Below are 26749 nucleotides of genomic sequence, written 5' to 3' on the forward strand. Positions count from 1 at the left end.
TGTCTCACTGACTCCTATCCCTCTCCCTGTCTCTCTCAGTAACTCCTCCCGCCCTCCTCTGGATGATACCCAGCCAATGTTCCGTTGTTTCTCTCTCTTGGAGTCCGGGCTCCCCTCGCTCCTGTCTGCCTGCCTGGCAACAGGCGTTTCCTTCCGCGGTCTCTGCTTCTCTTCAGCCGTTCCTGGACCGCTGTGGCCCAGGTGAAGTAAAGGAGAGGATCGCGATCGGAGAATCTACAGAGAGAGAACACAGAGCCAGCCAAATCCAATAACCCACGCCCCAGCCTGAGCTGAGATGCTCTTTCAGGAAGGAACCTTCCATCGAGCCCACAACAATGTGGGAGGGGTAACCCTTGGATGAAGAGAGGACCAGAAGACGGGAAGGTGGTTACCTGTTTGTACTGTGACTCTTAACTGCCCTCTGGGCTATTAGGGATGGGCAATAAACACTGGCCTGGCCAACGGTGCCCCCATCCCATGAATTTATTTGTAAAAAAGTAACAATAGTAAGTCAAATTAAATCAAACTTCACCACCCGTCATCTCTCTCTCTCTCTGATGCGACATTGGAATTATGGTGATTTGACCATTCATAATAAAGCTGTGAATCTGAGCACAGCAAGTTGATATGGATCCAAAAAAAAATCCCCTGGCCGAGAGTGGCTCAGAGGTTAGCATTGCTGGAGCACAGTGCCAGGAACCAGAGTTTGATTCCAGCCTTGGGTGGTTGTGTGGAGTTTTGCATGTTGTCTGCTTGGGTACACTTCGGGTGCTCTGATTTCAAAGATGTTCAAGTTAGATGGATTGGCCATGCTGAATTGCCCATAATGTCCAGGGATGTGCAGGCTAGGTGGGTTACCATAGCCCCACACACACACACACACACACACACACACACACACACACACACACACACACACACACACACTCTGCAGGTTTAGGCAATGCTCAATCTAATGCAACGTCCTGGTGGTTCTCCTTTGCACCCCCTCCGGTACAATCACATCCTTCCTATAATGTGGTGACCAGAACTGCACACAGTATTCCAGCTGTGGTCTCACCAAAAGCCTGTAAAGCTCCAACATGACACCTCCCTTCTCATGTATTCAGTGGCTTTGATCCTTCTTAATTCCCTTACCTGCCTATCCTGCTGCCTTCACGGATGGCTGGAACACACAAACCAGGATCCGTCTAATCTTCTGTGCTTGCCAGGGTCCTCCTATTTAACGTGTACTCCCTTGCCATGTTAGTCCTCCGGAAATGCATGTCACAGAAATTTGGGCATTCAGTAGCACAGAATAGAGAAAAAAAAACGACTGGCATCAAGAGATGGCATCTTTTAAACATTGTAACTGTGCCCACATACATTACTTCATCTGGAAGTTCATTCTATCACAAACCACTCTGGGGATAAAAGAGTTGCTCCTCAATCTTTAAATCTTTTTCCTCTGACCTTACAAACATGGCCCTGAGTCTGAACTCCCCCACACTAGGGAAAAGACCCTTGTCATTCACCTTATCAATCACTGTCATGATTTTATAAACCTCAGCAAGGTCACCCCTCAATTTCCTGTGCTGCAGTGAAAAACACATACAGTTCTGATGTGGATCCTTCAGAGAGGGGACAAAAAATGTTTACCAGGATGTTGTCTGGAATGGGGGATTTTACTTGTGAAGAAAGATTGGATAGACTGGGTTTGTGTTCACTGGAATGCAGGAAGTTGAGGGGTGACCTTATAGAAGTTTATAAGATTGTGAATGGCACGGATAGGGTGGAAAGTATGAGGCCTTTTCTCAGGGTGGAAGAGTCAGTTACTCGGGGACACAGGTTCAAGGTGGAGGGGTCAGGGGGTGTTTAAAAGAGATATGTGAGGCATGTTTATCATGGAAGGGGTGGTGAGTTCATGGAACACACTGCCAGAACAGACAATGGAAGCAGACACAATTGGAGTTTTCAAGAAGCATCCAGCAGCAGGCATGAATAGGAAGGAAACAGGGGAATACGGATCCTGTAAGTGAAGACAGTTTTAATATGGAAGGCAAAATGTGTCAGTGCAGGCTTGGAGGGTTGAAGGGCCTGTTCCTGTGCTGTAATGTTCTTTGTAAAATGTCCCCAGCCTCCCCAGTCTATTTTTATATCTCAAACCCTGTACTCCTGGCATCATCCTGGTCAATCTTTTCTGAACCGTCTCCATTTTAATAATATCCTTCCTACAGCAGCGTGAGCAGAACAGGACACAGTCTTCCAGAACTGGTCTTACCAACTTCCTGTCCAACCTCAGCACACCATCCCAACTCCAATATTCAGAGAGCTGAACAATGAAGGTCATCACACTCCAGCAGGTATTGTTTCACCCTGACTCACCTAGTAACTGTCCACATCTCGCTGGGACACTGATGTGAAACATCTTGGCTCTTTGACTGATTCGACCAAGTCTCATTTCCTACTGTTCCTGTGTATCCCTCAGAACAGGAATGTAATGTGCATTCCCATGGCAACATCACAATGACATACTTGTTTGTGGATTCACATGAAGTGGGCATCACTGGCTGGGACAGCCTTGTTACCCATCCCCCTAATCTCTCCGGCATAAATGATAACGAACTCTCCTCTTTAACTCCACTGTCCTTGTGTTTTAAGAATCCTGACTACAAATGCAAAGTCACATGGGAGAGAGTTCCAGGATTCTGTCCCAGAAAAACTGAAGGAAGGATGATTATTTTCAAAGTTGGGATTAAGGGTGAAGTGGAGAGTAACTGCAGAAGGAGTAGTGTTGCATCATATTGCTGGCTTTGTCTTCAAGGTGATATTGATGTTGGGTTTACAAGGTGCTGTTGAGGGACCCTTCCTGAATTACTCTAGTAAATCCACAACAGATATAACATTGTTTCCAGGAAAAAATGGACAGGATTCATCAGAGAAGGGAAACACAAATTGCTCAAAGTCTCATGAGATGATAACATGGAGGGCCCAAGCAGCTGAAGGCCGGTGGAGTGATGGAATCAGGGGATGGTCAAGAGGCTAGAATCGCAGGAGGGCTGACATCATGGAGTGATAATGAGCATTGATGTTACAGCTAAGACAGGGTTATTGGGACTGGAGGAGGTTTCAGGATAGGGTGGGGTGTAGGGGGTGGAGGAGGTTCTGGAGATAGGGAAGGTGTCAGGGCTGGATGAGGTTACAGAGATAGGGAGGAGTGTACTGGGTGGAGGGGGTGACAGAGTCATAGAGATGTACAATGCAGAAACAGTCCCATCAATCCAACTCGTCCATGCCAACCAGTTCTCCTAACCTAATCTTGACTCAATTGAGGAGAAAGTGAGGACTGCAGATGCTGGAGATCAGAGCTGACAATGTGTTGCTCGAAAAGCGCAGCAGGTCAGGCAGCATCCAAGGAGCAGGAGAATCGATGTTTCAGGCATGAACCCTTCTTCAGGAATGAGGAAAGTGTGTCCAGCAGGCTAAGATAAAAGGTAGGGAGGAGGGACTTGGGGGAGGGGTGTTGGAAATGCGATAGGTGGAAGGAGGTCAAAGTGAGGGTGATAGGCTGGAGTGGGAGTGGGGGTGGGGGCGGAGAGGTCAGGAAGAAGATTGCAGGTTAGGAAGGCGGTGCTGAGTTCGAGGGATTTGACTGAGACAAGGTGGGGGAAGGGGAAATGACGAAACTGGAGAAATCTGAGTTCATCCCTTCTGGTTGGAGGGTTCCTAGGCGGAAGATAAGGTGTTCTTCCTCCAACCGTCGTGTTGCTATGGTCTGGCGATGGAGAAGTCCAAGGACCTGCATGTCTTTGGTGGAGTGGGAGGGGGAGTTGAAGCGTTGAGCCACTGGGTGGTTGGGTTGGTTGGTCCGGGTCTCCCAGAGGTGTTCTCTGAAATGTTCCGCAAGTAGGCAGCCTGTCTCTCCAATATAGAGGAGGCCACATCGGGTGCAGCGGACGCAATAAATGATGTGTGTGGAGGTGCAGGTGAATTTGTGGCGGATATGGAAGGATCCCTTGAGGCCTTAGAGGGAAGTAAGGGGGGAGGTGTGGCGCAAGATTGCATTTCTTGAAGTTGCAGGGGAAGGTGCCGGGAGTGGAGGTTGGGTTGGTGGGGGGTGTGGACCTGACGAAGGAGTCACGGAGGGAGTGGTCTTTTCGGAACACTGATAGGGGAGGGGAGGGAAATATATCCCTGGTGGTGGGGTCCGTTTGGAGGTGGCGGAAATGACGGCGGATGATATGCTGTATATGGAGGTTGGTGGGGTGATAGGTGAGGACCAGTGGGGTTCTGTCCTGGTGGCGATTGGAGGAGCGGGGCTCAAGGGCGGAGGAGTGGGAAGTGGAGGAGATGCGGTGGAGGGCATCATCGATCATGTTCGGGTGGAAAATTGCAGTCTTTGAAGAAGGAGGCCATCTGGGTTGTACGGTATTGGAACTGGTCCTCCTAGGAGCAGATGTGCCGGAGACGAAGGAATTGGGAATATGGAATGGCGTTTTTATAGGGGCAGGGTGGGAGGAGATGTAGTCTAGGAAGCTGTGGGAATCGGTTGGTTCATAGTAAATGTCCGTGTTGATTCGCTCGCCCGAGATAGAAATGAAATGGTCTAGGAAGGGGAGGGAGGAGTCTCAGACGGTCCAGGTGAATTTGAGGTCGGGGTGGAAGGTGTTGGTAAAGTGTTGATGAACTGTTCAACCTCCTCGTGGGAGCACGAGCCAGCGCCGATACAGTCATCGATGTAATGGAGGAAAAGGTGGGGGGTGGTGCCAATGTAGCTGCGGAAGATGGACTGTTCCACATATCCTACAAAGAGGCAGGCATAGCTGGGGCCCATGGGCACCCACATGGGCACCCAAGTAGCCACCAATGTCAGGCTTCCCAGTCTATAGCTTCTCTCAGCTTTAAAGCATCACCTTTTCATTCTGAGGCTATGTCCTCTGGTTCTAGTCTCTCCTACTCGTGGAAACACCTTTCCATATTCAGTCTACCATGGGGTCTCAGTATTCTGTAAGTTTCAATCAGATCTCCCTCACTCTTTTGAACTCCATTGAGTCCAGACCCAGAGTCCTCAGCCACTCCTCATGTGACAAGCCTTTCATTCCTGGGATCATTCTTATAAAATGCTTCAGGAATGCTCTTAACTTACTATTGTGAGAGATGACATTACACTGAATTACATATTTTGACTGCAGGCTATAAAACTACCGAACTTTAGCAGCAAGCTATGTTAGTGTCCCTTTCTCACTGACTGCTGCTGCTATCTTCTCAACAGTTTGAAGGGTCTATGATGTGTAGATACTAAACAGTCCAAACTGAGTATACACATCTCTCTGTAATGAGAACAACCCATGGTCTACTCAGACTATGTGGACTTTACCTTTACCTTCACCAAGCATACATTAATATGATTAAGAAAACATTTAGTCAACAACAGGAATGTTGGATGATTACAAAAATAACTTGGTCCACATATATTTTGCCTGAACCATGGTTGTTACCATATAACCAAAAACAATTATACATGAGGAAGTCTAAACCCAGTTTATTCATCCTAGACGTGTGTTGCAATTCAGTTCTTTCTGTTTTCTGGTCTTTGACAGTGCATTACCCTATAATGTAGGTATGTCTGCGCTCATGTCTGTTCACCCTGTTCAATGTCCTTGTCTTTATCTTCATCTTCACTCTCAGAAGATTACTGCTGATCCCCTATTTCCTCTGCCTACAGTCCACACCCTGTTTGTCGACTGCACTTGAGAAAGGCATAGTGCCCCATTTCTGATCGATACTGCAATGCCCCACTGGAGCTTCCAACTCATCTTGAAGTGGTTGAGTTATGATTGTTCAACTATGGCCCTGGTGGAAGCATGGGCAGTGTTGTATCTTCATTTTGCGGTTGCCTCAGGGACGCACTAGCAGCTTGATAACATTCATAGACCCTTATTTCAAGGAGATTGGAGTGTAAGAGTAGGGAAGACTTACAGGTGAGACCACATAGAGTCATACAACATGGAAACAGACCGTCCGGTCCAACAAAGCCTTGCCGAACATTATCCCAAACTAAACACGTTCCACCTGCCCGCTCCTGGCCCATAGCCCTCCAACCCTTTCCCACTCATGTACTTATCCAAATGTCTTTTAAACCTTACAATTGTACCCACATCCTCCCTTTTCTCAGGAAGTTCATTCCACATGCAAACCACCCTATGCATAAAGAAAGTTCCTCATCTTTTTAAAATCTCTTTCCTCTCACTTTAAAAATGTGCCCCCTCGTCTTGAAATGCCCACCCTTGGGAAAAGACAACTAGCATTAACTCTATCCATACCCATCATTCTTTTGTAAACTTCTATCAGTCTCGAGTAATGTGGGCAGGTTTGGTCACTTTGTTTGGGGAAATTTCATTGGAGGCAGTTGAGAGAAGGTCTACTAGGCTAATCCCCAGAGAGCAAGGATTGTCTAAATAGCAAATGCTAAACAGGTTGTGACTCTACTCACTGGAACTTAGAAGAATGATCTAATTGAAAAATATGGAATTCTTGAGGGGTTTTATAGGGAAAATGCTAGGAGGAGGTTTCTCATCATGGGGGAGTCTAGGACCAGAAAGCATGGTCTCAGAATCAAGGGGTGCCAGTTTAAGACTGAAACAAGGAAGAATTTCTTCTCTTTGTGTCTTTGGAACTCCTTGTCACAGTACCCCCTGTGGGGGCAGAGTCCTTGTGTATATTTAAGGCTGAGATGGATAGATTCTTGATCAGTCAGGGAATCAAGGCTTCCAGGGAAAGCATAGGAAGGTGAAAGTGAGGAATGTTGGATCAGTCACGATCCTATTGAATGGTGGAGCAGGATCAAGAGCTTAAGGGCCTACTCCTGCTCCTGTTTCTTATGGCATTATTGTCATGTGGCCATCCTGAGCACTAACCCACTGTTCTGGAAATCATGGTGTCGAATACTACCATAGCTGATGGTGAAATATGAATTCAATAAAATCTGGATTTAAAAACTAGCCTATGATGACCATATAATCACTGTTGATTCTCAGATTACAGGTTTATTGGTGAAACTTCAGATCCATGGCAATTATGTTGGCTCTTAACTGACATCTGAAATAGTCAAGTAAGACACTCAGTTCAAAGGTAATAATGGATGGAAAACAAATGGCAGCCTTACCAAAAAAGCCACATCCCAGGAAAGAATAACAAGAAAAGAAAAACATGTTATGAACCAAATTTAGAGAATTTTTCATTTAATTCCCTGCAACTCTTCTTCTGTGGCCCAAGGTCTTTGGAAGGAGGCAGGATCTCAGGACTTGTCTTCTACATCAACATCATGGCAGCTCCAAGACAGTCTGAAACAATCCTCCAAACTCTGGCATCGATGGTTCCATATAAGTTAAACATTGTTGAAGTGACAAAACCTTTCCACTCTCCAGCTCTGCAGGTTGGTGATAGGGCAGTCTGAAAGTAACATGGGTACAGGCTATGGCACCCGACAGCTGGGGGAAGGTAGTGATGGCAGAGAATCCCACTGCCCGGGTTGCTTGGCTCTCCTTGTTATGGGTGAATGATATAAACAAGTCTAATCTGGAGAAAGAGGCATCAGTGACAGCTTGGATGTATTTGCAGGTCGCCTCAATTGGGAGATGCTACAAAAGACCCGATGTAAAATATATGTGTGTGTAAAATGTATGGGATTTCGAACTAATGACAAATATGTTTTGTCCTAATTATTTGAAAGCACTTAATAATTATCCAGGTATATCTTTCTGGAACCTTAACTTAAAGGTGGAATGTGCCTCCTGGAATATTAATGGTTATTTGTTATATTGTGCTCGTTTGTAAGAAAAATCTTTGACAGATTTTGTTCTGAGCAAGGATCACTGGACCCAAAACATTAACTCCTGATTTCTCTCCACAGATGCTGCCAGACCTGCTGAGTCTTTTTGTTTTTCGAATGACTGCAGTTTTTGCATAGGAAATGGGGCTTTATTTTGTGTTTTGAAATATTTTATAATATATTGCAAATAGAAAGGAAAACAAAGAACTGCAGATGGAACTGGAGATCCGAAAGAACCAAATTCAAAACATGCCTGAGAAATTCAGAGGCTCTAGTAACATCTGTGGCAAGAGAAACACAGTTAACACTGAGTCTAGTGTGTCTGTTCCTCAGAACTCTGTTTCTCTTTCCACGGATGCTGTCAGACCTGCTGAGTTTCTCCAGTATTTTCGATGTTTGTTTTGATTTCCAACATGCACAGTTTTTGCCTTTAGTCAGATCTGAAGATAAAGCCGTTCATATCTGTATCTTAGGGCACACTGTTCACAAGTAATCCATGGCTGATACATTAAACAATAAAGACATTAGAGAATGCAGGTGGGAGACAATTTAAAACAAGGAAAAAGAGTAAGTGCTGAGGCAATGCAGCAAGTTTGCAGCGTCTGTGGAAAGAGAGACAGACAGACAGACAGAGTTAACGTTTTGAGTTCAATGTTCAGTTTTCATGACAATTTAAGGTCTCCTCTGAATGACAGAACCTCCCCCTAGTTCTGTTCTGGAAGCTCAGGACTGATGTTCATGTTCAAGTTTTGGACAAGGGCCAGATCCTACTCAAATGGCTACAGTTTAAGCAGGTAAAGCCTGTGTAAATTTGGGGAATGAATATGAGGGTTTTGCAATTAAAGCCCAGCTACCAAGCCAAATCAAGCTACAATTGAAAAGAATACATTTCCATTGGCTCAGAACAAGGCAAACAAACAAAATAAATTCATTGCAAGAATGTTTCATTATTGAGTTTAGTCTGCCCTTCCCTCTGAACATAATAAACTGCAATGAACAATGCACCTGCTTCTAGAATTGGTTTTATTTCACTTTGGTAAGAGTAATAAAAAGATGGATTACTGGGCTAATGGTAGACTACTTGGTAGTGTGGAAGAGCAGAGGGATCTTGGTGTCCATGTACACAGATCTCTGAAAGTTGCCACCCAGGTAAATAGTGCAGTGAAGAAGGCATATGGCGTACTGGCTTTTATTGGTAGAGGAATTGAGTTCCGGAGTCCTGAGGTCATGCTGCAGTTGTATAAGACTCTGGTGCGGCCGCATCTGGAATATTGTGTGCAGTTTTGGTCGCCATACTATAGGAAGGATGTGGAGGCACTGGAATGGGTGCAGAGGAAGTTTACCAGGATGTTGCCTGGTATGGTAGGAAAATCCTATGAGGAAAGGCTGAGGCACTTGGGGTTGTTTTCATTGGAGAAAAGAAGGTTTAGGGGTGATTTGATAGAGGTGTACAAGATGATTAGGGGGTTAGATAGGGTTGACAGTGAGAACCTTTTTCCACGTATGGAGTCAGCTATTACAAGGGGGCATAGCTTTAAATTAAGGGGGGGTAGATATAGGACTGATGTTAGGGGTAGGTTCTTCACTCAGCGAGTCGTAAGTTCATGGAATGCCCTGCCAGTAGCAGTAGTGGACTCTCCCTCTTTATGGGTATTTAAGCGGGCATTGGATAGGTATATGGAGGATAGTGGGTTAGTGTAGGTTAGGTGGGCTTTGATCGGCGCAACATCGAGGGCTGAAGGGCCTGTACTGCGCTGTATTCTTCTATGTTCTATGTTCTAATAAATACTTTGTACAGTGAGCAATAAAATCTTGCTGAGGACACAGGACAGTGAATATTTTCTCTGTGCTGACATTTGAAACACAGATGGAAGTGATATGGGATATTTTGGAACTATCATGGTCCTTGGATCACTAAAGATTAGATATGTAAGTAAGATACATATGGAAATCCTGATGATATGACTTGCACATTTCAAATTTCCATGACCCTCTGTCAACCTTCTCCCTGACCATCAAGAACACCCAAGGCTTAACTCCCAGCTCCCTGTGTACCAGCTCCCCAGCCTGTGATATCTTACCTTGGTTTATTTAAACATTCCCATCTATCAGTCTGTTCCTTTGCCCATGTGATTACTATTCAAACCCACACATTACCTTCTGAATACTCAGTGACCAAGTGAGTAAGCTAACCTCCAGATCCAGCCCCACAAACCTCCAGACCCTCCGAACCCTGTCAGCTGAAATTACAAACATACATCATGGATCATTCGATTTCAGCTCCACCCCTTACCCTCCCCTTATCTGACCTGTCAAACACCTTGACTGTTAGAACCATCCTCCAAACCAGAACTGACCAGAAAATACCACCACCCACATATTCTAATTACTCCCACCAACTGGATTCTGCAATTCAACCTCAACCATCCAGCTTTTGCCCCCAAACAGACACAATTACCCCCATTGAAATGCATTGACACAATAGACTCAGGCCTGATTATACTGCTCCTTTTCCCAACGACCCGGATACACTCAAGGCAGAATGACCAGCTCATCCTTGTACCAGCTCAGCAATCTGCATTATCCAATCTTCATTTATTTATCAAAGCCATCCTCTGAAATGTGAAGGAAGGATGTGACTCAGGAAACACATAGATTTGGCAAAGATCTTCTGTGAAGATTGCAGCTCTGTACCAGCTGAGCGACAGAATTCCATGATTATGTGCGATGAATCTGTCACAGTCACATTCCATCAAGTTGCTCTGGAGAGTTTCAGAGATCGGAACTCTGGGTCGGGGACAGAATTGTCACATTTCATGGATTTCCAACCAGAATTCTTGAGATCAAAGTTTGGTTTCAGATCACTGGATTCAAAATGTTAACTGTGATTTCTCTTCACAGATGCTGCCAGACCTGCTGAGCTTTTCCAGCAATTTCTGTTTTTGTTTCTGATTTACATATCTGCAGTTCCTTCCATTTTATTTGATTATCAAGGACCTGAATGCTCAGCATTTGTCCAATATAAAATGTTCAAATAGCCAATTACTACGAGACAGAGATGAACAGTTAATAAGTCTGTTGTCCACCTGTAAACTTGTGAAATACTGACTCTCTTTGTCCCTGTGCTGCGTAACTGACTTACTCAAGGGCTAATGCAACAGGCCAGACAGACAGTAAGTCAGGTGGCATGTGAGACAGTATTGAATGCCCATTGAATGCTCATTGGCATTTGGTGCTAAAAGTTTGGATTAAGACGCAGTCTGGATAAATTAGATATTGCAAACAGGAGATAATCAAATGGACAGTCACTATTTTCAATAATATAAAATAAAGAACTGTGGATGTTGGAAATCTGAAACACAGAAAGAAATTGCTGGATATTTCTCTCTGCAATCTCTCTACCGATGCTGCCAGACCCGTGGAGTTAATATTTTGACCCTTTTGCAGAATTGGACTTGAAATGTTAACTCTCCTTTCTCTCCACTGGCTTCAATAAGTAGCTCTGCCACCCCCATTTTGGAGCAGATATTTTAATCTTCATTTGCTGAGTAACATCAACTCAGACAGCTCAGTTTCCAGACATGAAAGTTTGTGTTTTGGAAATGGGCATGCAATTTAAATCCCTCTCATTTGCCCTGTTGAAAAGGCTTTGGCTTCTTTTGATGGGCAACATAAAGACAGACCGTTTTCCCAAGATACAAATATAAATGTTTTCTGTTTATATGTGCCTGTCCAATATGTTTATATTTAAACAAATCAAAATAATAGCTCTGTATCTGAACGTGGGCAGCGTTTGTGCCAACTTAAATAAATCCATAGCACACATTGATGTAAATAAATACAGCAGGGCGACAGTTAGGGGATAGCAGCCACTCAAGGGGCTGATCGATAGGCCCCCTGATGTTAAAAACAATAACTGCAGATGCTGGAAACGTAATTCTCAATTAGTGGTGCTGGAAGAGCACAGCAGTTCAGGTAGCATCCAACGAACAGCAAAATCGATGTTTCAGGCAAGAGCCCTTCATCAGGAATAAAGGCAGTGAGCCTGAAGTGTGGACAGATAAGCTAGAGGAGGGTGGGGGTGGGGAGAGAGAAGCATAGAGTACAATGGGTGAGTGGGGGAGGAGATGAAGCTGATAGGTCAGGGAGGGGAGGGTGGAGTGGATAGGTGGAAACGGAGCTAGGCAGGTAGGACAGGTCTGGACAAGTCATGGGGACAGTGTTGAACTGGAAGTTTGAAACTAGGATGAGGTGGGGGAAGAGGAAATGAGGAAGCTGTTGAAGTCCACATTGATGCCCTGGGATTGAAGTGTTCCGAGGTGGAAGATGAGGCGCTCTTCCTCCAGGCGTCTGGTGGTGAGGGAGCGGCGGTGAAGGAGGCCCAGGACCTCCATGTCCTCGGCAGAGTGGGAGGGGGAGTTGAAATGTTGGGCCACGGGGCGGTTTGGTTGATTGGTGAGGGTGTCTCGGAGATGTTCCCTAAACCGCTCTGCTAGGAGGCGCCCAGTCTCCCCAATGCAGAGGAGACCACATCGGGAGCAACGGATACAATAAATGATATTAGTGGATGTGCAGGTAAAACTTTGATGGATGGAGAAGTCTCCTTTAGGGCCTTGGATAGAGGTGAGGGAGGAGGTGTGGGCACAGGTTTTACAGTTCCTGCGGTGGCAGGGGAAAGTGCCAGAATGGGAGGGTGGGTCATAGGGGGGTGTGGACCTGACCAGGTAGTCACGGAGGGAACGGTCTTTGCGGAAGGCGGAAAGGGGTGGGGAAGGAAATATATTCCTGGTGGTGGGGTCTTTTTGGAGGTGGCGGAAATGTCGGTGGATGATTTGATTCATGCGAAGGTTGGTAGGTTGGAAGGTGAGCACCAGGGGCGTTCTTTCCTTGTTACGGTTGGAGGGTTGTGGTCTGAGGGCAGAGGTGCGGGATGTGGACGAGATGCGTTGGAGGGCATCTTTAACCAGGTGGGAAGGGAAATTGCGGTCTCTAAAGAAGGAGGCCATCTGGTGTGTTCTGTGGTGGAACTGGTCCACCTGGGAGCAGATACGGCAGAGGCAGAGGAATTGGGAATATGGGATGGCATTTTTGCAAGAGGTAGGGTGGGAAGAGGTGTAATCCAGGTAGCTGTGGGAGTCGGTGGGTTTGTAAAAAATGTCAGTGTCAAGTCGGTCGTCATTAATGGAGATGGAGAGGTCCAGGAAGGGGAGGGAGTTGTTTTTGGAGGATCTTGAAGGAGAACTGTTGCTGGTGTTTTTGAATCTGTAGTCTGTCCTGTTTGTCCTGTTCGGGTCTGAACTCTGCTAATTTAAAGGTGGTCTGGAGTCCGTGTGGAATGAGTTGGTGTTCAGCCACATGGAGAAGATCTTCTTGAAAGATTGAAAAGAATCAAGCATTTTAATTGCAGATTTTTGTCTTACACCGAACCTAAAGCAGGATGTAAAAATAAAGGGTCAGACACTTAAATTGATTTTTCATAACGTTGAGCAATTATTGTTTCTGTTCAAAAAGAAGGACTCAATAAGAAGATGAACAACCCACAGTTTAAAGACTCTGTCAAGGAGAGTATTCAATCCCAAACTAGAAAATTCAAACTGGCAAGAACTAGTGTAGGCCCGATTTGGAATGCTTATTTTCGGAATAAGAGGCAGATTCTATCAAATGAAAAACAAGAAAAATGTGATGAAAATAAATTGGCCTGAAATCTCAAAACAAGTAGCAAGTATTTCTCCGTGTATCCAAGAAGATAGTTCAAGATGGGTGTGTGATCCTTGGAAGAAAGAAAGTCAGGCAAGTCCACATCTCCATTTTGCCAGAGTGGTGAGGAGAGAAGGAGTGGGGAAGCGAGGGCTGCTGGGAAGGGTGAGTTTTCCCACATTAAAAGAGACTTATCTCGGGAGTTGGGCCTCCATTTGCTGAGAGGTGCGAGGGAGGAGCGAAGGACTTCTGGGAAGTCATATATTTGTGTGGTTGCGTTACCCAAAACACTACTCGGGTAATGTCTCCCACCCATTCTCCTCCTCTAACCAAAAAAAAGATTCTGTGCACCAGATTGGAAAGGTCACAAGTTTATTTTTTATTCTTATTTTTCAACAGTCTCTTTGGGAGTTTAGATTCATGGGAATGGAGATTAGGGCAGTTGAATGTTCCTCCTGCAGAATGTGGGAGCTAAGGGTCACCACTAGTGTCCCTGCTGACTACAGCTGTGGGAAGTGCACCCAACTCCAGCTCCTCGAAAACCACGTTAGGGAACTGGAGCTGGAGCGGGATGAACTTCAGATCATTCGGGAGGCAGAGGGGGTTATTGAGATGAGTTACAGGGAGGTAGTTGCACCTCAGGTACAAGAAAAAGGCAGATGGGTTACAGTAAGGGGATGGAAAGGGAACCAGCAGGCAGTTCAGGGATCCCCTGTGGCTATTCCCCTCAACAATAAGAATACCGTTTTGGATACTGTTGGAGGGGACGACTTACCAGGGGAAAGCAGAGGGGCATTGGGCTCTGGCACAGAGTCTGTCCCTGCTGCTCAGAAGGGAAGGGGGAAGAGGAGCAGAGCAGTAGGTCATTGGGGACTCTATAGTTAGGGGGACAGACAGGAGGTTCTGTGGGGGTGAGAGAGATTCACGGTTGGTGTGTTGCCTCCCAGATGCCAGGGTTCGTGATGTCTCTGATTGTGTTTTTGGGATCCTTAAGGGGGAGGGGGAGCAGCCCCAAGTCGTGGTCCACATAGGCAGCAACAACATAGGTCGGAAGAGAGATGGGGATTGAAGGCAGAAATTCAGGGAGCTAGGATGGAAGCTTAGAGCTTGGACGAACAGAGTTGTTGCCCTGGTTTGTTTCCCGTGCCACGTGCTAGTGAGGCAAGGAATAGGGAGAGAAAGGAGTTGAACACGTGGCTACAGGGATGGTGCAGGGGGGAGGGTTTTGGATCCTTGGATAATTGGTGCTCTTTCTGGGGTAGGTGTGACCTCTACAAGCAGGCTGGTCTTCACCTCAATCAAAGGTGTACCAATATCCTGGGGGCGTGGAAATTCGCTAAGGCTATTGGGGTGGGTTTAAACTAATCCAGCAGGGGGATGGGAACCATAATTGTAGTTCAAGTATAGAAAAGGTTAAGAGTAGGGACGTCCAAAATCAAGTTTCAGGGACACAAGATGGCACTGGCAAGCAAGAAGTTGGTTTGAAGTGTGTCTACTTCAATGCCAGGAGCATCCGGAATAAGATGGGTGACTTTGCAGCATGGGTTGGTACCTGGGACTTTGATGTTGTGGCCATTTTGGAGATATGGATAGAGCAGGGACAGGAATGGTTTTTGCAGGTTCCAGGATTTAGATGTTTCAATAAGAACAGGAAAGGTGGTCAAAGAGGGGGAGGTGTGGCATTGTTGGTCAAGGACAGTATTACAGTTGTAGAAAGGATGTTTGGGGACTCGTCAAATGAGGTAGTTGGGCTGAGGTTAGAAACAGGAAAGGAGAGGTCACCCTGTTGGGAGTTTTCTATAGGCCTCCGAATAGTCCCAGAGATGTAGAGGAAAGGATAGCAAAGATGACTCTCGATAGTAGTGAGAGAGACAGGATAGTTGTCATGGGAGACTTCAACTTTCCAAATATTGACTGGGAACAGTATAGTACACGACTATAGATGGGTCAGGTTTTGTCCAATGTGTGCAGGAGGGCTTCCTGACACAGTATGTAGACTGGCCAACAAGGGGTGAAGCCACATTAGATTTGGTACTGGGTAATGAGCCTGGCCAGGTGTTAGACTTGGAAGTAGGTGAGCACTTTGATGATACCGACCATAATTCTGTTATGTTTACTTTAGTGATAGAAAGGGAAAAGTGTATACCACTGGGCAAGAGTTACAGCTGGGGGAAAGACAATTACGATGCGATTAGGCAAGATTTAGGAAGCATAGGATGGGGAAGGAAACTGCAGGGATGGGCACATTAGAAATTTGGAGATTATTCAAAGAAAAAACTCCTTGTGTCCTAGATAAGTATGTACCTGTCAGGCAGGGAGGAAGCTGTCGAGCGCAGGAACCATGGTTTACAAAGGAAGTAGAATCTCTAGTCCAGAGGAAGAAGAAGGCTTATGTTAGGATGAGATGTGAAGGGTCAGTTAGGGTGCTTGAGGGTTACAAGGTAGTCAGGAAAGACCTAAAGAGAGAGCTCAGAAGAGCCAGGAGGAGACATGAGAAGTTGTTGGCGGATAGGAGCAGGGTAAACTCGAAGGCATTCTATAGGTATTTAAGGAATAAAAGAATGATGAGACTAAGATTAGGGCCAATCAAGGATAGGAGTGGGAAGTTGTGTGTGGAGTCAGAGGAAGATAGGGGAAGCACGAAATGAATATTATTCGACAGCATTCACTCTAGAAAACAACAATGTTGACGAGGAGATTACTGAGATACAGGCTGCGAGACTCGGTGGGATTGAGGTTCACAAGGAGGAGGTATTAGAAATCCTGCAGAGTGTGAAAATAGATAAGTCCCCTGGGCCGGATGGGATTTATCCTAGGATACTCTGGGAAGCAAGGGAGGAGATTGCTGAGCCTTTGGCATTGATCTTTAAATTGTCTACAGGAATAGTGCCAGAGGACTGGAGGTTAGCAAATGTGGTTCCTCTGTTCAAGAAGGGGAGTAGAGACAATCTTGGTAATTGTAGAACAGTGAGCCTTATTTCAGTTGTTGGTAAAGTGTTGGAAAAGGTAATAAGAGATAGGATTTATAATCATCTAGAAAAGAATAATGTGATTAGGGATAGTCAGCACGGTTTTGTGGTGGGTAGGTCATGCCTCACAAACTTTATTGAGTTCTTTGAGAAGGTGACCAAACAGGTAAATGAGAGTAAACCAGTTGATGTGTTGTATATGGATTTCAGCAAGGCGTTCGATAAGGTTCCCCACAGTAGGCTATTGTACAAAATGCGGAGGAATGGGATTGTGCGAGGTATAGCAGTTTGGATCAGTAATTGGCTAGCTGAAAGAAGACAGAGGGTGGTGGTTGATGGGAAATGTTCATCGTTGGGTCCATTTACTCGTGGTGTACCGCAAGGGTCAGTGTTGGGTCCACTGCTGTTCATCATTTTTATAAACGACCTGGATGAGTGTGTAGAAGGGTGGGTTAGCCAATTTGCAGATGACACTAAGGTCAGTGGAGTTGTGGATAGTGACGAAGGATGTTGTAGGTTACAGAGGGACATAGATAAGCTGCAGAGCTGTGCTGAGAGGTGGCAAATGGAGTTTTATGCGGACAAGTGTGAGGTGATTCACTTTGGTCGGTGTAACCGGAATGCAAAGTACTGGGTTGAGTGAAAGATTCTTGGTAGTGTAGATGAGCAGAGAGATCTCAGTGTCCAGGTACACAGATCCTTGAAAATTGCCACCTAAGTTGACAGGGTTGTTAAGAAGGCATACAGTGTTTTAGCTTTTATTAATAGAGGGATCTAGTTCCGGAACCATGAGGTTATGCTACAGCTGTACAAAACTCTAGTGCGGCCGCAATATAAGAAGGATGTGGAAGATTTGGAAAGGTTCTGCTTGCCTGGTATGGAGGGAAGGTCTTACGAGGAAAGGCTGAGGGACTTGAGGCTGTTTTTGTTGGAGAGAAGAAGGTTGAGAGGTGACTTAATAGAGACATACAAGATGATCAGAGGGTTAGATAGGGCGGACAGGGAGAGTTTTTTCCAAGTATGGTGATGGCGAGCACAAGGCGGCATCACTTTAAATTGAGGGGTGATAGATATAGGACAGATGTCAGAGGGAGTTTCGTTACTTAGAGAGTAGTAAGTGTATGGAATGCTTTGCCTGCAACAGTAGTAGATTCGCCAACTTTAAGTACATTTAAGTTGTCATTGGACAAGCATATGGACGGACATGGAATAGTGTAGGTTAGATGGGCTTCAGATTGGTATAACAGGTCGGCACAACATCGAGGGCTGAAGGGCCTGTACTGCACTGTAATGTTCTGTGTTCTATACCGAGAGAGACTCAATTAAACTGGATAAATTGTGGAGTAATTTTTGGATCGGGTGCCTAGTTGTTAGACACCCGTCTTGCAAGAACGTTTCAATAAAATTCGCTGCTTCAGGATTTGACTCAGACTGAAATTTATTGGTACATGAGTTCTGTTTCTCACAATTTGGGTGCTCGTCTGGGATGGCCATCATCACCAGCAGGGTAGGCACCATCGATTGCTGGGAAGACATGTCCCGTTCCTTTGAGAACAGTCCTGTGTTCCTCGGCGGTGGGTTCCCCCTTCTGGTTGACTGATCGAGATCTGATGAGAATCTATCTGAAGGGCATGGATAGGATAAATAGACAAAGTCTTTTCCCTGGGGTTGGAGAGTCCAGAACTAGAGAGCATTGGCTTTGGGTGAGGGGAAAGATATAAAAGAGACCGAAGGGACATCTTTTTCACACAGAGTATGGTACGTGTATGAATGAGTTGCCAGAGGTTGTGGCCGAGGCTGGTACAATTGTAACACTTAAGAGGCATTGGATAGGTATATGAATAGGAAGGGTTTGGAGGGATATGGGCCGGGTCTTGGCAGGTGGGACTAGATTGGGTTGGGATATCTGGTTGGCATGGACGGGTTTGACTGAAGGGTCTGTTTCCATGCTGTACATCTCTATGAATCTATGAGTGCTTATGAATTGGTCCCAAAAGCGTGCAGACAGCAGTTCAGAAACATAAAGAAGGAACCACATCAAATTTAAGTTGAGTTTGAAAGAATGAAACATAATCAATTTGATAGATGGATGTGAGCCTTAAGATTGATGAGACCTATGAGGCTCTGAGAAATTACTCTGCTGGAGGAGTTTAAAAACTCACTTCCAGAGATGGTAAGAATTCGTGTGGAAGAACAGAAAGTTCAGGAAGTGAGATGTGCAGCAGGATTAGCAGATGAATACATATTGGTGTATATGAGAAGTTTCCGGGCAGAATTTCGCCCTGTGTGGGATAGACTTTGGGAGAAGGGGAGATTCTGCACGAGGAAATAAAAAGTAGAGAACATGTAAATATTTACCACAGGTTCGAAAACAAGCCCAAGATGGTGGAAAGGAGGTGAAAGGCCTCTGGTGTTCCCACTGTGGGAAGGTGACACATGTAAAGTCACAGTGCTGGTTGTTGAAGAAAGGCATTGTGGGAAAAGATGTGGTAAAAGGAGCTGAGCCAGTGGCCTTAGTGAAGGTAGTAAAGGAGACCCCAAGAAGAGCCGAGGAGCTGAAGGAGAGTGCACAGCCGAGGCAGGGGCTGGGTATGGAGTTAGTATCTGATCTCTACAAAGAATTCATCTTTGTGGGTAAAGGTTACTCTGAGAGAACAGGGGGAGAAGAACAAGAAATTATAATTTTGAGAAATACACAATCTAACCAGTCTCGAATGGTAAGAGATGAGCGAATTTGTACACTTCCTGATCTGTTACCCGAGAGTTTGGTAATCTGTGGGATAGACAGACAGAAATGTAACAGTCCCTGATGTAAGATCAGGTTGCAGTGCCAACTCAAGACTGGGAGAGTAACAGTCCTGCTCCTCGGATGCTGCCTGATCTGCTGTGCTTTTCCAGCACCACTGTCTAATCTCGACTCTGGTTTCCAGTATCTGCAGTTCTTGGTTTTACCTGGGAGAGTAACAGTCAGAGTTTGACAGAGTGTTGGTTCCAGGAATTCAGTTTGTTCTTCTGAATGATTTGGCAGGATCCAAGGTGGGAGTGACATCCCTTCTTGTGGTGAAGCCCAAGGAAGATCAAGAAACTGAGGAGTTAAAAGAAAAATATCCTGATATTTTCCCAGATTGTGTAGTAACAAGATCCCACTGACATAAGTCACAACAAAAAGCAAAAAACTGAAGAGAAAGATGAAGGAGTTGAGGTTCAGTTGGTGGATACCCTGTTTGATGTAATGGTGCAGAAAAACCTGAACAGGCAGAGGGTCAGACAGAAGCGTTTAGTCCTGAAAGGGTAAGGGACTTGCAACAGCAAGACAAGGCAATAAAAGATATATGTGTGGATGTTTACTCCGAAAAGGAGGCAGAGTGTATTCCTAAGGGTTATTATCTGAAAGATAGAATTCTCAGATCGAAATGGAGACCACGGCAGGTTAGTGTAGAGGAGAAATGGGCCAAAGTGCACCAGGTTGTGTTACCGGTAGCATACAGACAGGAAGTGTTACGGTGAGCACATGAACTTCCTGTAGGAGGTCACCGAGGAGTATGAAAGATTCAGGCTAAGGTACAAAAACATTTTTATTCACCTAGAATGCACAATGATGTGGTTAACTTTTGCTGTACGTGTCATACATGCCAAATGGTCGGTAAGCCCCAGGTCGGAACAAAACCAGTCCCTCTGTTGCCAATTCCCTTTCGCGTGGGTTGTAATTGATTGTGTAAGTCCCCTCCCGAAAACTAAAAGTGGGAACCAGTACATGTTAACCATAATGAATGTGTCTACCAGATTTCCGGATGCAATTCCATGACGGAGTATCAAGGCAAAAAAGGTGGGAGAAGAGTTAGTAGCTTTGTTCACACGGTATGGGCTACCCAGAGAGATTCAGTTGGATCCAGGGTCACATTTTACTGCTTAGCTGTTTAAGGAGGTTACAGATAGCTTCGGCATACAGCATGTTAATCCCAGTGTATATCATCCTGAATCCCAGGGAGCTTCAGAAAGGTGGTATCAGACCTTGAAGACCATGTTGACAACATACTGTCAGGATTACCCGAATGACTGGGGTAAAGGTATCCCATTCATATTGTTTGCCCCAAATAAATCTACTCATATTACTCCCTTCGAGTTTATATTCAATGTGAAGTGAGAGGCTGTTTGAAATTAATCAAGGAGAAATTGACAGGACCAAAGTCGGAGATCTCACACTTAGATTACGTATCAGAGGTGATGGAGACACTAAATCGAGTCGATGATTTAGCTAAACAGCACGTAAAGAGGGCACAGCGTAGAATGAAGCAGGTTGCAGGTTAAAAACTCTGAGACTCAGACGTTTTCCCGAGGGGAGGATGTGTTAGTATTGTCACAATCAATAGGGCGATCCCTTCAAAACCAGGTTTAGTGGGACCTATCAGATTGAGAAAAAGTTAAGTCAGGTGATCTATCTAGTAAAGATGGCAGATAGGAGAAAAACTGTACTGGGGATGTCATGTGAACATGTTGGAACCTCATTATGGTCGAGAGAAAGATCAGGAGAAATGGATGTTAGTTACTGCCCCACAGAGCGAGGAATCAAATCCAGATATTGTGAATTTTGATGTGCCTCAAAATATGTGAAAAAATGAAGAGATCCTCGTGGAGTTGGACAGGTTAGTCAGCTGTCGGTCTAGGAGCTCAGTTGAAAGGTTTGCTACTGCAGTTTGAAGACATATGTGAGAATCAGATGGAGAGGACTAATACTGTTGTACATGAACTGGACATAGGGAATACTGTTCTGATAAAACAACTTAATCTTTTCAAAGCCAGACAGGTCCAGATGGAGGTGGAGGCCATGCTTGACAAGGACAGCATTGAACAGAGCCAGAGTGAGTGGAGTTTGCTGATCGTCTCAGTTCCCAGACCAAATGGGATTTTTTGTGGAGTATCGGAAGGTGAACACCGTTACAAAATCGGATTCATATCAGACAAGCCAGTTACATCACAAAGTTAGACTTACTGCATGGTTACCTTTGTCAGAGACGGTGATAGAAATTTCTGTGTTTATAACCCCAAATGGGCTACATCAATTCAAGGTGATGCCTTTTGGAATGAATAATGCACCCACCACATTCCAAAGACTCCTGAACAAAGTTGTGGCTGGGTTCACAGACTGTGCAGTCTCTGTGGATGATGTAGTGATCTTTAGTAAGTCCTGGAAAAGGCACATGGTACAGTTGGCAGAACTCTGAATGACTACGAGAAGCAAAACTGGTAACAAACTTCAATAACACTGAATTTGCGCAAGCAGAGGTGACATTCTTAGGATGTAACATCAGTCATGGAAGGTTGACCCCCATGGAATGCAAAGACGAAGGCCATCAAGGAATTTCCATATCCAACCTCAAACAAAGAGGTGCAACAATTCTTGGGACGAAGCAGATTCTTTCAGAAGTTTGTTCCAAACGTCAGCAGTGTAGTGGCACTGTTTACCAATTTGCTGAAGAGTAACACAGCGTTTTGGTGGGCAGAACAATGCCAGGAGGCTTTCGGCCATTTCAAAGCAATATTAAACATCACGCCAGTTTTAGAGACACCAAACCTTTCAAAACCTTTCAAAGTTGCCATCGATGCTCATGACACAGGAGTTGGAGCTGTACTGCTACAGGAAGATAAGGATGGGATTGAACAGCCAGGTGGTTACTTTTCAAAGAAACTCAACACCCACCAGACAAAATACTTTATGTTCAAAAAAGAACTATTGAGTTTGGTACTGGCCTTATGACATTTTAATGTGGATATCACAAACAATGTGTCAAAGACGGTTGTACACACGGATCACAATCCACTTTCATCTTGGAAAGCTTTAAAGACAAGGAAATGAGACTATTTCATGGGAGTCTTATGTGACAGACTTTTAATTTAAAAATCGTACATGTTCCGTTTGACAAAGAATGTAATCACAGATACGGTATCGCGGATTTAACTAATAATGTATTGGTGTCTATTCAATGTTTTATATATATATGGGAAGAAGTTAATATGAACTTCGGTTAACGTCATATGTATGTCATGGTAATGTGGTTCGGAAATAGAGAAAAAAATGAAGCTAATTTTCATTGTGATGGTTCATTTTTTTCTTAAGGGGGAGGTGTTATGAAGATGTCGGTGTGTCCTGTACCTTTAAGAGAGAGAGGAAGCTCGCAAGGCCTGACTGAAAGCACAGAGAGTTCTGAACAATTTAAAAATGTAACACTTGGTTGAAACAAATAGCTGCAGTTGCATTGCCATGGAACAATAACAATTTCAAATTCGACCAATCAGTTTAAATTCTGTCCCAGATACCAAAATCCAATCGAGTTTGAATTTCGTATTTTGATAACAACACACCAATAAAATGATCCGATATTTTGGTGGATAAAACCAGACATTTTGAACAGTTCAGGGGAGCACTGTCACGAACCCCAACTAGAATAGACTGCTCATCGAATTGCTCTCTGAAAGGTACCTGTCCGTAAGAAACGCTGTGCAGAAGAAGACCGAAGAAAAACCGACCTAAACAGAGGAAAGTCGACAAAAGGAGAATCAACAAAGCTGACTGGTTTTGAAATGTAACTTTTTTTTTAAAACTTCATTGAGTTTTTTTTAATCAGCCCAGTATTGTGGAGTGGGCGGTAAAAGACAGGTTTAAGAAAAAGGAGTTGTAAATAGTTGTCTAACATTCTCTGTTGAACTTAAAGAATAAAATAGTGAATTTTTATTTGAAGTAGCGAAAACTGGGATGATCCTTTGCCTCTTGCAATTTAACGGGTTACAGCAAGATGTGAACATGTCTGTCTGCTGGGTTTAAATTAACAGAGGGGTTTATTCCGTGTTATAACACCCTGCTGACTCCATCTGTGGGAAGTGCACCTAACAGCAGCTCCTTGAAAAACCCTTTAGGGATCTAGAGCTGGAGCGGAGAAACTTTGAATCATTCTGGAGGCAGGAGAGTTAATGAGAGGAGTTACAGGGAGGTAGTTGCAACTCAGGTACAAGAAAAGGGCTGATGGGTTACAGTCAGGGGATGGAAAGGGAACGAGCAGGCAGTTCAGGGATCCCCTGCGGCCGTTCCCCTCAATAACAAGCAGACCATTTTGGATACTGTTGGGGGGGAGCAACTAACCAGGGGTAAGTCATGGGGTAGAGGTCTCTGACACAGAGTCTGTCCCTGTTGCTCAGAAGGGAGGGGGAAGATGAGCAGAGCATTAGTCATTGGGGACTCCATAGTTCGGGGGAAAGACAGAACGTTCTGTGGGAACGAGAGAGACTCACGGTTGGCGTGTTACCTCCCAGATGCAAGGGTTCATGATGTCTTGGATCGTGTTTTTGGAATCATCGAATCATAGAATTCCTACAGTGTGGAAACAGGCTCTTCTGTCCAACACGTCCACACTGATCCTCCAAAGAGTAACCCACCCAGACCCATTCCCCTACCCTATTATCCTATATTTACCCCTAACTCGTGCACCTAACCTACACATCTCTGAAAACTATGGCCAAATAAGCATGGCCAAGTCACCTAACCTGCACATGTTTGGATTGTGGGAGGAAACTGGAGCACCTGGAGGAAACACATGCAGACACAGAAAGAATGTACAAACTCCACACAGACCATCGCCCAAGGCTGGAATTGAACCCGGGCCCTGAGTGCTGTGAGGTGACAGTGCTAACCACGAAGTCACTTTGCCACCCATAAGGACCCCCTTGAGGGTGACGGGGAGCAGTCCAAAGGTGTGGTCTACAGAGGCACTAATGACATGGGTAGGGAAAGGAGTGGGCATTTAAGGCAGAAATTCAGGAAGGTAGGGTGGAAGCTTGGAGCTAGAACTAACAGAGTTGTTATCTCTGGTTTGTTGCCCGTGCCAAGTGCTGGCAAGGCGAGGTATAGGGAGAGAGAGGAGTTGAACATGTGATTAATGACACAGGAGGCAGGGTTTTGGATACCGAAATAATTGGAACTTATTCTGGGGTAGGTGGTGTACACCTGAACCAGGTGTACATCCTACAGACAGGATGGTGTACACCTGAACGAGAGGGGTTCCAATATCCTTGGGGGAGGGGAAATTTGATATTGCTCTTCAGGACGGTTGAAACGAATTCAGCCGGGGGATGGGAACCGAAATTGTAGTTACAATGTCCAGGAGGGTGAGAGTAGTGAGGTCAGAAATATGGTTTCATGGTCGCAAGAGTCCACCAGCCAGCAGGAAAATGGTTTCAATGTTAGGGGCATCCGGAATAAGGTGGTGAACTTGCAGGATGGGTTGGTACCTGGGATTTCGATATCGTGGCCATTTTGGAGACATGGATAAAACAGGAATAGGAACGGTTGTTGCAGGTTCTGGGGTTCTGATGTTTCAGTAACAACAGAGAAGATGGTAAAAGAGGGGGAGGCGTGGCGATGTTAGTCAAGGACAGTATTATAGTGGCAGAAAGGACATTTGAGGACTCATCTACTGAGGTAGAATGGGCTGAGGTTAGAAACAGGAAAGGAGAGGTCACCATGTTGGGTGTTGTCTATTGGCCTCCTAACAGTTCCAGATTGTCAAGGAAAGGAAAGATGTCGAGGAAAGATGATTCTGGAGAGGAGTCAGAGTAACAGGGTAGTTATTATGGGGGACTTCAACTTCCCAAATATTAACTGGATATACTATAGTTTGAGTACTTCAGATGGATCAGTTTTTGTCGAATGTGTGCAGGAGGGTTTCCTGACACAGTATGTAGACAGGCCAACAAGGGGCGATGCCACAGTGGACTTGGTACTGGGTAATGAACCCGGCCAGGCCTTAGATTTGGAGGTAGGTGAGCACTTTGATAGTGACCACAATTCATTTATGTTTACTTTAGCAATGGAAAGGGATAGTATATATTACAGGGCAAGAGTTATTGCTGGTAGAAAGACAATTATGATATGATTAGGCAAGGTTTAGGATGCATAGAATGGGGAAGGAAACTGCAGGGAATGGGCACAATTGAAATGTGGAGCATATTCAAAGAACAGCTACTGCGTGTCCTTGATAACTACGTACCTATCAGGCAGGAAGGAAGTGGTTGGCTCAGGAAGCTGTAGTTTACAAAGGAAGTTGAATCTCTTGTCAAGCGGAAGAAGGAGGCTCATGTTAGGATGAGACGGGAAGGCTCAGTTAGGATGCTTGAGAGTTACAAGTTAGCCAGGAAAGAACTAAAGAGAGAACTAAGAAGAGCCAGGAGGGGATAGGAGAAGTCATTGGCAGATAGGATCAAGGAAAGCCCTCAAGCTTTCTACAGATATGTCAGCAATAAAAGAATGACTACAATAAGATTAGGACCAATGAAAGACAGTAGTGGGAAGTTGTGCATGGGGTCTGAGGATATAGAAGAAGCACTAAATGAATATTTTTCACCGGTTTTCGCTCTGGAAAAAGACAACGCTGAGATACAGAGTACTAGACTAGACAGGACTGCGGTTCACAAAGAGAAGAGGTTAGCAAGTCTGGAAAGGGTGAAAATAGCTAAGTCCCCTGAGCTGGATGGGATTTATCCTAGGATTCTCTGGGAAGCCAGCAAGAAGATTGTAGAACCTTTGGCTTTGATCTTTATATCATCAATGTCGACAGGAATAGTGCCAGAAGACTGGAGGACAGCAAATGTTGTCCCCTTGTTCAAGAAGGGAAGTAGGGTCAACCCTGGTAATTATAGATCAGTGAACCTTATTTCACTGTGGGTAAAGTGTTCAAAAAGTTTACAAGAGATAGGACTTATAATCATTTGGAAAGGAAACAATTAATTAGGGATATTCTACACGGTTTTGTGAGAGGCAAGTCATTGCTACTTCTCCTTTATTGAGTCATAGTCATAGAGATGTACAGCATGGAAACAGACCCTTCGCTTCAACTCGCCCATGCTGACTAGATATCCCAATTTAGTCTAGTCCCACCTGCCAGCACCTGGCTCATATGCCTCCAAACCCTTCCTATTCATATACCCATCCAGATGCCTTTTCAATGTTGCAGTTGTACCAGCCCCTACCACTTCCTCTGGCAGCTCATTCCATACACGTACCACCCTCTGAGTGAAAAAGTTATCTCTTAGGTCTCTTTTCTCTCTTTCCCCTCTCAGCCTAAACCTATGCCCTCGAGTTCTGGATTCCCCCATTCCAGAGAAAAGACCTTGTCTACTTAAACGATCCATGCCCCTCATGACTTTATAAACCTCTATCAGGCCATCCCTCAGCATTCAACACTCCAGGGAAAACAGCCCTCGCCTATTCAACCTCTCCCTATAC

At 45.0% G+C, this 26749-nt stretch overlaps 1 pseudogene; it reads right to left on the minus strand.

The window, feature by feature from the left end:
- Nucleotides 1-26749, minus strand: part of LOC140454376 (beta-1,3-galactosyl-O-glycosyl-glycoprotein beta-1,6-N-acetylglucosaminyltransferase 3-like) — a 56285-nt pseudogene that overhangs the window by 15682 nt on the left and 13854 nt on the right.

Source organism: Chiloscyllium punctatum, chromosome 29 (genome assembly GCF_047496795.1).
Source record: "Chiloscyllium punctatum isolate Juve2018m chromosome 29, sChiPun1.3, whole genome shotgun sequence".
Taxonomy (NCBI): Eukaryota; Metazoa; Chordata; class Chondrichthyes; order Orectolobiformes; family Hemiscylliidae; genus Chiloscyllium; species Chiloscyllium punctatum.